Source organism: Adiantum capillus-veneris, chromosome 27, assembly GCF_014529385.1.
Source record: "Adiantum capillus-veneris isolate H3 chromosome 27, ASM1452938v2, whole genome shotgun sequence".
NCBI classification, from domain to species: domain Eukaryota; kingdom Viridiplantae; phylum Streptophyta; class Polypodiopsida; order Polypodiales; family Pteridaceae; genus Adiantum; species Adiantum capillus-veneris.
In genome coordinates this window covers 105,611,476-105,623,784 of record NC_140957.1, presented here as the reverse complement: position 1 = coordinate 105,623,784, position 12,309 = coordinate 105,611,476, and positions in this window count along the sequence as shown.

The window sequence follows — 12,309 nt, the reverse complement described above, 5'->3', positions numbered from 1 at the left end:
CCTCAAACACTCCCACAATTCTCTCATTGAATAGTAGCTTCGATTGGCTACTAGCACCAAAGGTGCTCACCAACCTGCACATCCAAGGCCCAAAGCCTAGAGATTTCATGACATCTTCAATACATGACCATGTAATCCTGTCATAGGCTTTGTGGAAATCCAACTAAAGCAAGATACACTCTTGCTTAGTGTTACAGTCACACTCTTTTATCATCTTATGTATGCCAATCCCCTTGTTTTTTTGTTGTTTTTTGGATGATACACTTGCTTACCTTGCACTTTTCAAAGCACACTCTTTTATCATCTTATGTATGCCAATCCCCTTGTTTTTTTCTTGTTTGTTGGACGATATACTTGCTTACTTTGCACTTTAAAAAGCACATTGATTGTGTGTCCTAGTTAAGCTTAGGTTGGGTACTCAACAAATTACAAAATGAAATGGTGCATCATATTGAATTAAACCAAAATCATAACTTTTTCATATAGGATGAACAAAAATCAAATATTCAAAGACGATTGGTTTTCACCAATTGTCAAGATATGGAAGGTAAATTAGCCAAAAGAGCGTTGGAAAAATCATGCTAATGCCATCTAGGAGTGCAAATGACCAGCTTAAATGAAAATATTTACATGGAAGTTGCTATGGGGAGCCATCCCCAATGAGAACAAGGTCTGTGCTAGAGGGATTGGCACTAGCACTTGCTCTAGTTGTAGATCAACCTTGGAGGATGCCCTCCATTTGTTCAAAAACTACCCTGCCACGCGGGGCCTAGCCATCAAAATATGTAAAATGGGTGTGAAAGAACTAGAGGATTACATTCTTCACAAACAACATGATGATGGGAGGATGTAGATTGCAAAAACCAAGCCATTTTGGTATGCACCCAAATGACCAGGTACTATTATTTGAAACAGATATGGAAAGCCTAGAACCATTGCGTCTTTGAAGAAAAATATGTCGTGGCTCAGTTCAATTTAGGTGCTGAGTGAGCGCACTAAACTTATTTCTATTGTGGGATCAAAGAGAGGGGTAGCTACCAATGCCAAAGAATGGAATCATTCACTTAGTTGCATTGGCTTTTCGAGTAATCCTTAGCATCTCTTTATCAAGCTCCTATTGTGTCTCTGTTGTGGCCCCCTTTAAACATTGTCTCCTCAAGGCACATGTAGTGATTCAGGTTGATTGTATATTCTTCTCTGAGTTAATATAATTTCTCCGCTCACAATTGTGAGTATGGAAAAAAAAAGAATGGAAGAAAATCTCTTTCCACCATGCTTAAAATAATCGTTTTTTTTTTCAAAAACAGTAATACTCATCAAAATGAGTGAGTGGAGATGTATTAATTAAACCAAAAAGAATAACTACAACTCCATGCTCTAATCGAGCCATGGAGATCACAAATATGAGACATAGGCTCACAAATACCAGCCAATATGACTAACTAGCTTTATATGGAGCCACCCTTGACAATACATAAACACCGTCAACAACCTGAATGGTTTCCATAAGCAGCAAGTCCTTCGCTACAAGACGAGATGCCTCCCAAGAAAACCCAAGGATAATCCAACATACCTAAAAGTTTTTTGCATGGAAGGGGGATTCCGAGCACTACATCATTGGTCGCCCAAGGGCCATCCACAAAAAGGAGGAACAAGTTCACCTTCAATATCCATATCTGCATCCAAGAAGTCGCTCCAACAACGCCGAACCATCACCATCAACATCCCAAGATTCACAGGGGTTCCCCATTCGACATCTACCCTTTGGTGCCACAATGTAACACAAGACTTTCCACAAAAATCTCTTCATCTCCTGGAGGACCTTCACATGCATTGGCCGTCCAATTGCTCTCAACTTGACTTCAAAAATTTATCAAATTTTGATACAAACCAAGCTTTTGATTTACATGTAGGGCATGTCTACTACGTCAAAGATGCCACGATCTAATCAAGGTGGCTCAGACCAATACGGAGAAGGTAAGGGTTGACGAAGCTCTTGAACAAAATATCAATTAGTTAAGGAAAACACAAAGCTCTTGAGGATGACCTTGAGGGTAAAATTTGTGGGGAGGGTGTGAGGGCATGACAAGGCTGTGGGAAAAGTGGCCATGAGCCCCCTACTAGGGCAAACCCCCACTGCTCAGACTCTTTCTACTCCGCAACCTACCACCAAACGAACTAGAGGGCAAATGCCCCCTACTGCAAACAATGCTTAGAGCCTCCGTACTCTTCACCTCCACAAGTTGCGCCGAATCCTAGTAGTATGCAAGTCCTCACACCTTCTCTTATCATGCTTAAAAGAATCTTAAAATAAATATCATCATGTTTTTTTTTAAAAGGGAAAATGTTAAAGGCACAATGGCATGCATAAAAGGATAAGAGCTTAGAAAGTGTCTATGTGTGTGTATGTGTAGGACTAGGAAACAATTCTCAACTATCCTGGTCAATCGCCTACATATGCATAAGGTGATGAGTAGTTGATGCCCGTCCTTGTAAGAAATATGGAGGAAACAAGTTTGACATCATGAAATGACAAGCCTTATCCAACTGTCTAGTAAATGACATGTATCCTAAGATATATTGTTACCATTAAAAACAAGGTGAGCAATCACAAAGGCATCTTGAAGTTAAAGAACGATGAAGGTTATGGGGGACTAGGGATGAATGAGTGCTTACAATCGCATGTCATTTTTGTTGTGCTTTAATATAAATTTGTATTGTCCATTATACACATGTAATCACAAATGCATTATAGATAATAAAGGGCTCCACTTAAACTAAAATGTGAAAGGCTCACATTAGTATTTAAAAATAAAATAAAATGGAAAGGAAGTAAAATTATATTAACAATAAAATGAAGGAACCTTGAAAATTAAAATAAAAGAATATTTTAATGCTTTTATAAACAAGGTGAAGACTTCACGATGGCCTCAAGAAGGAAACAATCTTTGCTATAATAAATTGAGCGATTATTAAAACATATTTGACATGTTAATGGAGAGAGAGAGAGAGAGAGAGAGAGAGAGAGAGAGAGAGAGAGAGAGATGGATGTGCACATGATTGCCAACACATTTGTAAGGTTCTTTCTCATATACATACATACATACATACATACATACATATATATATATATATATATATATATATATATATATATATATATATATATATATATATATATATATATATATATATATATATATATATATATATATATATATATATATATATGTATGTATACACACACACACACATATACACGTTATATATATGTATGTACACACACACACATACACACATATATATATGTATACACACACACACACACACACACACATATACACGTTATATATATGTATGTACACACACACACACATGTATATGTATACACACACACACACACACACACACACACACACACACACACACACACACACACATATATATATATATATATATATATATGTGTGTGTGTGTGTGTGTGTGTGTGTGTGTGTGTGCTTGTGTGTGTGTGTGTTTGTGTCAAATAGCATTTAACATTGCATACCAACCATTCAAATAAATATTCTTCATAGTTTATTGAGCAAGTGCCAAGCCATGATGTGAACAATCATCTTTTAATGTGATTTTTTTTAAAAATGACTTGAAATGTCAACAATTTAATTTAATGTGATGGTGACCATTGGATGGTGAGAGATGCAAAGAGGAATTGCACGTCTTCTCTACCACTCCCCCATGGCCTTCTTGGCCAAAAAAAGAGGTAGAATAAGTATTGAAAATAATAAAATAATTAAAGGAAATTGACCTATATGAGGTTCTTCAATGAAAGGACTCTTTTGCAACTTAAAATATTATGAAATTTTTCAATGAGTGAACTTCACATAATGGGATCAAACTCGTATTTATGAAAGCACTCTTTTGTCCCTTCCATTGTCCCTTTCCCGTTTCCTAGACGGTCTTCCTCTTAGTATAGGTGGAAATCGAAACTATTAGTAGAATTTTAAATTTGCAAAAAAATTAGAATTTTGAATTTGCAAAAATTTTGAACTCTTTTCTTGAATGTTTTTTCAATTTTTGTTCCTTTTTCTTGATTTCAAAATGACCAAGTTTGATTTTGAATTGAATTTAGTCTAAGAACAAAAGTTTAAAACAAGGTGAAGAATCATGATGGCCTGTTAAGGAAATGCAATGCAAAAGTAGACGATGGTTGTGTTTATAGAATTTATTTTTTCACAATAGATATTTTGACAGGTTGCAAAGAGAGTATATTGTAAAGGGGGTAATAGATCTATGGAAAAAGGTGACTAATAGGTCAAGTTATTTCAATGGTAAACATGGAGAAGTTACTTATTGAACAAATTTGCCCAAACTTGGAAGCTTAGTTTGTTGCTTTTTTGGGATAAATGTTGTAGTGAACTACATAAAGAAACCAATGTGACTATTTCAATATAGGTTGGGATTTTAGAGTTAATATTGACATTTGAATGACATTGAAGTATGATCAAATGACATAGATCATTGGATTTAGAAACATCTCTAAGAAATGAAGGGCCTAAGTAATTTTGTGTGAAAATGTAAATTATTAATAAAAATATTTCATGAAGATGGCACTAATTAATGTTATTTTTCTTCTTGTAACATTCTCTTGATCAAGTGTTACTTGTCACATGTATATATATATATTTTTCTTTAAAATGTATTTTATCAATATTGGGAATGTCTAAGCCTAATCCCTAATAATACATGCTAGTATGTGACCCGCGAGTTGCTGTGGCCAAGAAAATCATGGCAATTGGAGATCTCTCTCTCTCTCTCTCTCTCTCTCACACACACACACACACACACACACACACACACACACACACACACACACACACACAAAGACACAAACACGAAGTCATATAGGTACGTGTGTGTGTGTGTGCTCGCCCACGTGTGAGGAGAATGGAACTATAGTCCTTGGAATCACTAGCAAGGCAACAATGTGTAGCTATGTTCTCTCTCTCTCTCTCTCTCTCTCTCTAGATCTTGAGATCAAGATTCATCTAGTAGATCTCTGCTATCTCTTTCTCCACCTTTTCCTCCTTTCTCAATTCTTTTGAGTTGAGGACTTGTTGGATAGCTCTCTCTCTCTCTCTCTCTCTCTCTCTCTCTCTCTCTCTCTCTTAATGAGCACATGGAGTATTTTCAGTCAAACAGTTGCAAGAGACTCATCCTTCACACGGCTTCTAATAAATTCAAACTGCCCATATCTCCTTGCTAATAAACCAACAACACTGTACCAGATTTCTACCAACTTGATTTTGTTGCACCATGCTATCAAAACCATGACTTGCCAATAGACATGCTTCTCATGAGCCTCTATTGGTTGAAGCAAGATAGGTTTTGGTTGGTGCTACGCTCCGGGGTTAATTTTGAAGGGTTACCAAGTTACCAAGGGAAGTCTCTCTCTCTCTCTCTCTCACACACACACACACACACACTCACACACACACACACACACACACACACACACACACACACACACACACACACACACACACACACACTCTAATCTAGTTGACAATGCATTGGCTAACCCTTGGCTGATAGCTTCCCTTTTTGGTGCTTTAGACTGATGTCAGTCTTGGACATGGGGTCATGCCTACATCTGTTAGAATGGCCTCTCTTATACACGTAACTTTCAAGGTTTAGAGAATGGGTCTGGTTTTGGACAGAGAGCCTCACAATTCCTATGGAAACTCTTCCTATTGCAAGGTCTTGGTTTGATCACTAGCAAGTACTCGAAAGAGATTCTCTTTCATTAATAGGGTTAGCTGAGTCCCCACTGGAGAACCGACATCATTGACTCTGTAACTCCTCACGTGAAGTGGCTCTGCTGTTGGGTAGGTGCATATGAACTCCTTTAACGCATTGGACCTTTCCTTAACTTAGGAACTCCTCATTGAAATTAATGATTTATGGGATAATTCACAAAACATGGGTGGTCATAAAGAAGTCAACAATATAAGGGATAGGTGCTTGAATGGCCCTCTAATTCTAGAAAGGGCATTCTATTATAATAAGAGTGAAGGTCGTTCCCTGCATACCCACTTTCCCCGTTTGGTTCGGTTCTGTCCCGTGAGCAAATGCAGGAGAGAGCACACACACACATAGACACTAGTTATGGGTGTGCGCTAACACATACCCGCCCATAACTGAATCTCCCTCTTCTCTTACTGATAGGATGAGGTTTGCTGCTCATGGTACGCAGGCTACGACTATGTTCATGAACTCATTCTTGCTGATACGCTGGAGCATAGTTTTCACCTTGCTCAACACACACACACACACACACACACACACACACACACACACACACACACACACACACGCACAACCTAGATGATGGTTCAGCTACTGAGGATCTTCCATGGTGCGTTCGGCCGAGATGACCTTCCTATTTTTACATGTAGTTCATATTCGCTATGCTACAATGGAAGCAATTCTTGCTGCAACCAATAGCCACATTTTGATGTCAGCATAACAGGTAGGTGCCTATGCACCTACTCAGGATGGATAAGATGCTTTGGAAACGGTACAAATTTTTAATATTTGCAGGCTCACTAGATGTATAATAGCGGAATAACTTTGTTTTGATTGATGAGGCATATTCCTAATACCGGATAATGATAATGTTTTGTACTTTTTGATATAGTTTTTGATACACTTTCTGGGTCCTATAATCCATTGTTTGATGCACTCTTCAAGATTGGTCTAACTGATAATTTGAACATACATAGCTAGTTTACTGCATCATAAAGAGAATTGTTTGTAGACTTCAGAATTCAGCATGACCAAGTTTGCCATGATAGATTTTTTGACTTGAAAATAACACATATGTATTGGTTGCTTGAGCCTTAAACCTCATGTGAGGGTCTCAGCAGAGATGGCATTGATTGGAAACTTGAAATATTGTCCGTTTCACAAAGGAGATGTTGACGAATTTTTTCTATTAGAGTTCTTTAATACCAGAAGTTGGAGTGATGCTACTTGTCTTCTATTTTAATAATGATTGTAGACTTTATAGGCTGACTTTACAAAAGAAATTAAACATCCGCCTTATATGGTGCGTACAACTTCCATTGTGCTACCTACATGGATTGTAGCTCGACACTGTACATAGATTGGGTTATTTTTGGATTTTTACTTAATAGCTTAAGATAGTATCGATCTTTCGAGCTCAATCAAATTATATAAATATGCTTATTCCTCTGGTAAAGATATTCGAGGAAGTGGTAATGACTAGAACTTTTGAAATACAATCTGTATGTAAATAGTATGCTGTCCAACTTAAACATCCACCTAGAAAAATGGTCTTATAGACATGTACTTCTATCTTTGTATGCAGGTAATCATTTCTGATGAAGGTAAGTATATAGTGGCGACTTCACAATTACAAAATACTTTTTGATGCTCTTGGATAAATGCATAATTTTTAACACAAATGTTTTACTTTGAAATTAGTTCAATTAAAAAGAGCTTTAATCCTCAAGTGGGGGTCTCGGAGATGGTGGTAGACTGGACTTTTGAGAATTGATCCAATTTACAAAGGAGCTGTTGTCCAATTTTTTCTAGAATTAAATGATGCAAACATTAGCATAAATAAATGGCTCAAACTTCATATTAGATCTTTGTTATGGTGGTAGTTTGTGTTGTATTTTTTGACACCAATAACAAGGGGAGGGAGTCGTTGACACTTGTCTTCCCAAGTAATGCTAGTTCCTGACAGGCTTGTGTTTTTTGGATGGTGGCAGGTAAGAGATTCTTTCCTTGGGATGACAATGAAAACTCCAGCAGTAATGGAGGATCGTCCAATGTACCAGCTAATGTACCGGCTGGATCCTTCTACACGTAGATATAGTAGAAGCTCATCCCCAAGGATGGGCACATAAGATACAACACTACGATATTATGTTGTAGTGATCAAAGATTAAACTTTTGATCTAAATGATTGTATTATCCATTAGATACAGAATGTTGTATTGGTGTTCATGAAATGATAATTGAGATTTATGACATCTTGTTTTAAAATATTGTTATTTATTATATTATTTGATACTATTGTCTAAGTATGGTTCAATTATGACGGGATTTTTCATTCTTAAACACATACACACATTTTCCCTACTAGTCTTTGGTCGGACTAGTGCCATACTTAGCAATTGGAATTAGATAATATATCAAATAATAGTATACTCCAATTTATCCCGACTTCAATCAAATGGTTTTTGTCAGGATATGGGTATTTATACCCTAAGAATTGGATTGCTTACTCTTTAATACAGGTTACATTATTATTAGCGTGATCCACCCAATCCAAAGGGATTGGTCGGGGCTCTCATCTCCTAAATTGGTCAAGCATCTACATGTTTACATATAATCCATATACTGTAATCATTGACCACCCTCGAGCAGGTGTGGTTTTTCAAGTATCTTTATATTGCAGGATTGGAGTATTGTATAGTAACCAACATCACGACATAATCCACAAATTTGGGGGGACATCAACCAAATCATGAGATATCAGGTATGTGGTTTTCATAATACTCTACTCTCCTCCGTGGAGGACCCCTTTATCATATAACAATTGGGTGTACTTACAACTAAGTTCTGTTCAAACACATTACAAATGAGTAATCTCACGTCTAAACCATTTTAACACCATACAAGTGATTGAGCTAAAGAACATGGGAATTTTTAGGAAGCATTTACTACAATTGGTGGGGGATGGGTCCACTTGGTGGACCATCCTCCACCAAGTGGATCTCTCCTCTGGGATGGGGGAGGGACACACACACACACACACAAACACACACACACGCACACACACACACACACACACACACACACACGCACACACACACTTATCTAGATGACAATGCATTGGCTAACCCTTGGATGACAGCTTCCCTTTTTGGTGCTTTAGACCGATGTCAGTTTTGGACATGGGGTCATGCCTACATCTGTTAGAATGGCCTCTGTTATACACGTAACTTTCAAGGTTTAGAGAATGGATCTGGTTTTGGACAGAGAGCCTCACAATTCCTATAGAAACTCTTTGGGCATTTTCCTATTGCAAGGTCTTGGTTCGATCACTAGCAAGTACTCGAAGGAGATTCTCTTTCATTAATAGGGTTAGCTGAGTCCCCACTGGCGGACCCACATCATTGACTCGGTAACTCCTCACGTGAAGTGGCTCTGCAGCTGGGTAGGTGCATATGAACTCCTTTAACGCATTGGACCTTTCCTTAACTCAGGAACTCCTCACTGAAATTAATGATTTATGGGATAATTCACAAAACATGGGTGGTCATAAAGAAGTCAACAATATTAGGGATGGGTGCTTGAATGGCCCCTCTAATTCTATAAAGGGAATTCTCTTATAATAAGAGTGAAGGTCGTTCTCTGCATACCCCACTTTCCCCTTCTGGTTCGGTTCTGTCCCACGAGCGAATGCAAGAGAGAGCACACACACATAGACACTAGTTACGCATGCGCGCTCACATATACCCGCCCATAACTGAATCTCCCTCTTCTCTTACTGATAGGATGAGGTTTTCTGCTCATGGCACGCAAGCTACGGCTCTGTTCATGAACTCATTCTTGCTGATACGCTGGAGCATACTTTTCACCTTGCTCAACACACACACACACACACACACAACCTAGATGATGGTTCAACTACTGAGGATCTTCCATGGTGCGTTCTGTCGAGATGACCTTCCTATTTGTACATGCAGTCCATATTCACTATGCTACAATGGAAGCAATTCTTGCTGCAACCAATAGCCACATTTCGGCGTCAGCATAACAGGTAGGTGCCTATGCACCTACTCAGGATGGATAACATGCTTTGTAAACGGTACAAATTTATAATGTTTGCAGGCTCACTAGATGTATAATAGCGGAATAACTTCGTTTTGATTGATGAGGCATATTCCTAATACCGGATAATGTTAATGTTTTGTACTTTCTGATATAGTTTTTGATACACTTTGTGGGTCCTATAATGCATTGTTTGATGCACTTTTCAAGATTGATCTAACTGATGATTTGAACATACATAGCTAGTTTACTGCATCATAAAGAGAATTGTTTGTAGAGTTCAAAATTTGGCATGACCAAGGTTTGCATGATGGATTTTTTGACTTGAAAATAACACATATGTATTGGTTGCTAGAGCCTTAAACCTCATGTGAGGGTCTCAGCAGAGATGGCATTGATTGGAAAATTGAAATATTGTCCATTTTACAAAGGAGATGCTGACGAATTTTTTCTGTTAGAGTTCTTTAATACTAGAAGCTGGAGTGATGCTACCTCTCTTCTATTTTAATAATGATTGTAGACTTTATAGGCTGACTTTACATAAGAAATTAAACATCCGCCTTATATGGTGCATAAAACTTCCATTGTGCTACCTCCATGGATTGTAGCTCGACACTCAGATCTAGTGTACACAGAATGGGTTATTTTTGGATTTTTACTTAATAGCTTAAGATAGTATCGATCTTTTGAGCTCAATAAAATTATATAAATATGCTTATGCCTTTGGTAAAGATCTTCAAGGAAGTGGTAATGACTGGAACTTTTGAAATACAATTTGTATGTAAATAGTATGCTGTCCAACTTAAACATCCACCTAGCAAAATGGTCTTATAGACATGTACTTCTATCTTTGTATGCATGTAATCACTTCTGATGAAGGTAAGTATATAGTGGTGACTTCACAATTACAAAGTAATTTTTGATGCTCTTAGATAAATACATAATTTTTAACACAAATGTTTTACTTTGAAATTAGTTCAATTAAAAGAGCCTTAATCCTCAAGTGCGGGTCTCGAAAGAGATGGTAGTAGATTGGACTTTTGAGAATTGATCCAATTTACAAAGGAGATGCTGTCCAATTTTTTATAAAATTAAATGATGCAAACATTAGCATAAATAAATGGCTCAAACTTGATATTAGATCTTTGTTATGGTGGTAGTTTGTGTTGTAATTTTTGACAACAATAACAAGGGGAGGGAGTCGTTGACACCTGTCTTCCCAAGTAATGCTAGTTCTGACAGGCTTGTGTTTCTATGGGCACATAAGATACAACACTACGATATTATGTTGTAGTGATCAAAGATTAAATTTTGGATCTATATGATTGTATTATCCATTAGATACAGAATGTTGTATTGGTGTGTATGAAATGATAATTGAGATTTATGACATCTTAAAATATTGTTATTTAATATATTATTTGATACAATTGTCTAAGTATGGTTCAATTATGAGGGGATTTTTCATACTTAAACACATACACACTTATCTAGTTGACATTTCTTGGACTAAACTCTCGTTGACTTGTTCCCTCTTTGGTAATCTCATTCTCGCTATCTCCTGTGCCAAGATGGAGGCCCTACACTAACTTGGTAATAAGATGATTCTCCCGTGCCGAGATGGGGTACCTACACTAACTTGGTATGAACCGACCCTCCTTTGATGAAGGGATGGCGATGATTTACATCACAATTTGGGATTTTAATGCAGGGTTTTATCTTTTTTTCAACCCTTTTTAAACTTTCCTTCTCATGATTCATTTAGAATACATGCCCTATCTTTGTTCTCAAGCTATCGGGTTCGCCCTCGCATGTCTAAGGCACAGAATCCAGCGCTGGGGTTTTGGAGCTAATCCTCGACACAGACGATTTGGATGGATTGGAGTATTAGAACCCTTCGATATGCCTCACTCCACACACACACACACACACACACACACACACACACACACACACACACACACACACACACACCCCCCACAATGTGGGTCTTCATGCCCTCTGAAGCCCTCTATGCTGGCCATGCCTGGCTTTGTGAACGTAGCTATGGGAGAAAGGCTTTCAAGTACTTCATGCAAGTCTTGATAATGGTGGTCCATAATCGGATGTCATGTTGGTTCGTGTTCTTCTCACCACTTCTTGCATCTCTCACCATTGGGTAGGAAACACACACACACACACACCCCTGCCAGGCTTCGCTGTGAGCTTGCACGGACAGATCTACTCGAAACACACACACACACACACACACACACACACACACACACACGTGCACACACGTACACACACACATACACACACACATGCAGTATGGTGCTACGCTCCAGGGTCACTTTTGATGGGCTACCAGGTTACCAAGGGAAGTCTCTCTCTCTCTCTCTCTCACACACACACACACACACACACACACACACACACACACACACACACACACACACACAC